Source organism: Octodon degus, unplaced genomic scaffold (assembly GCF_000260255.1).
Source record: "Octodon degus isolate 3935 unplaced genomic scaffold, OctDeg1.0 scaffold00050, whole genome shotgun sequence".
Lineage (NCBI taxonomy): Eukaryota > Metazoa > Chordata > Mammalia > Rodentia > Octodontidae > Octodon > Octodon degus.
In genome coordinates, this window is record NW_004524626.1 from 10,885,566 (window position 1) to 10,887,725 (window position 2,160).

At 54.2% G+C, this 2,160-nt stretch overlaps 1 long non-coding RNA gene across 1 annotated transcript in view; it reads right to left on the reverse strand.

Annotated features, from left to right (window-relative positions):
- The window catches only part of LOC111817140, a 49,871-nt gene extending 48,712 nt beyond the window's left edge, over nt 1–1,159 (reverse strand). Inside the window, exon 1 of the long non-coding RNA XR_002821401.1 lies at nt 1,045–1,159. This is a non-coding gene — a long non-coding RNA (uncharacterized LOC111817140). The remainder of the gene's footprint in view (nt 1–1,044) is intronic.
- Nucleotides 1,160–2,160: the final 1,001 nt, after the last annotated feature.

Sequence of the window (2,160 nt, forward strand, 5' to 3'; positions counted from 1 at the left end):
AATCAGTTTTAATTTTGTTTCCAGGTCAATCACCCTACGGGGACGCTTACTGGTCACCTCTGCAGTGGCTTTTGTGCGGGGAGGAGCCATGGTGAACCAAAAAAATCCTAGCTGCAGTAGCCACTGTCCTGCACAAGGTCTGTCATTGTCCTACACAAGTGCGTCACCATGTAGCACAGGATGGTAGAAAGTAATCCGCATCCATCTGAAGGTTCTGTGTTAACAATGGAGGGAAAAACAAGTAATAAATCCACTGTTGGCAGATTACAAGACTATACTAACACACTGGGTATGGTGCCATACACCTTTTATCCCAGCACTCAGGAGGCTGAAGCAGAAGGATCATTGCAAATATGAGGCCAGCCTGAGCTTCACATCGAGGCCCTGTCTAAAAAACATAGGCAAACCAAAGAGAGGCAGGAAGATTTCTTCAAGTGGGGTCTTAGGTAGTTTATCTCCAAACCCAAATATAAAAGCATCCACTGAGGTCTGAAAACATTATAGCCAAAACATTGCATCTGTTTGAAATGCACAATGAAAAACAGTTGATAAAGTTGTGCATCGGAGGTGGAGAGTAGGCATTGGGGGTCCGGAGAGGAAGTGCAAGTCTAAGAATTTACTCTCAGCCCTAGGAATGGTGGAGCTGTAGTGGACAGAGATGTGCATTTGATGTTTGGTTTTGGGACGGGGCTTCCCTATGAACTTCAAGCTGCCCTTGAACTCAGCGAGCTTCCTGCTTCAGCCTCCCCAGCGCTGTGATTACAAGTTTGTGCCACTAGAAGATGTAAAAGACACGGATGGCACTTGGAGCTTCCAGGGACCCCAGCTGTTCCTACGCACAAACCTCAACCCGGAATCGGGTTTCCCGCGACTCCCAATGTCCCGGCCCAGAAGGCTGGGTCTCGGCTGCTGGCCCAGCCCCGCCCGAGGCGGAAGGGACCAAGGACCCAGCAGCGCCCCGGATGTTGGAGCGGACGCGGGGAGCGCAAGCCCCGTCAGTCCCACTTCCGGCCAGCTCCAACCAGGCCCTGCGCTCCCGCTCACCATTTCCCGGCTCCGGGCGTCCGGGCATCCGGTGTCTGGTGTCTGGAGTCCGGTGTCCTCCCCAGCGGCCCCTGAGGCCTGAAGAGGTCAGGAGCCACAATGGCGGACCAGCCCCGCCCACGGGAAGTGGCGGAGACGCGGAACCTTGCAGCGGCGAGAATCCAGGATCCCGCGAGAATGTTGGCGAGCCCGCTGATTGGATGGTTTCCAGGCCCCGCCTTACGCCCCTGATTGGTTACCTCGAGGCTCCACCTTTTGGCTCTTGAATGACCGGAGCGGCAATCGACCTGAGCTTGAGCAGAGGTTTTACGCCGGGTTCTCTGTCGTGCATCCGCTTCGCCTCTGCACCGTGCCCCCTCACGTAGGCGGATATTTGCATTCAGCAACACTTACCGTTCGCCTTCCAGAGCAAAACCTGGCCTCTTCCTGTAACTATGAGCCCTTCCTACTTTTCTCTGATGGACTTGGGGTCTCAGGGCGCTCAGGACCCATATTCAGGGTCCAATGAAGCAATCGTGTGGCTCCAGACAGGAAAGGAGCTGGGCGAGGCCAGATGGCGGCAGGAGGAAGAGTTTGGGGTCCCACAGAGTTTTGGCACGGGGAGGGCCTTGAACTCCTGGCAACCCTCCTGCCCCAGACCCCCAAGTGCTGGAATTAGAGGTGTGTGCCGCTACTCCTGGCACAATATTCAATAAAGGACTGTAAAGGGGAGAAAAGCGAACTTCTCAACTGTTTGACATAAGCAGCCGCTTCTTCCATAGTTCACTGGGAAACCCCACATTGACTAGGTGCACACGATCTCGTCTTGGGGGCCAGACTCGGGCTGCCCAAGTGGACATGGAGGCTCCATCCCAGGCGCTGAGGCAGACAGGCCCAAGGACTTAACTCCAGGAGCTCACCCGACCCCCTGTGCCTTCCTCACAGTGGGGAAACACGCCTCCCTCCAGCACCTTGTCACTCCTCAGAGGGGACACTTTCACCTGGAGCCACATTAAAGTTCTATCCAAAGTCCAGTTCCAAATAACAATAAGCTTGTCTTCTGGATGGTTAACAACCTAAGTTTGCAGACCAAAATTAGAGAAAAAGGAGGGATACAAGGAAAGCCAACATTTTGGC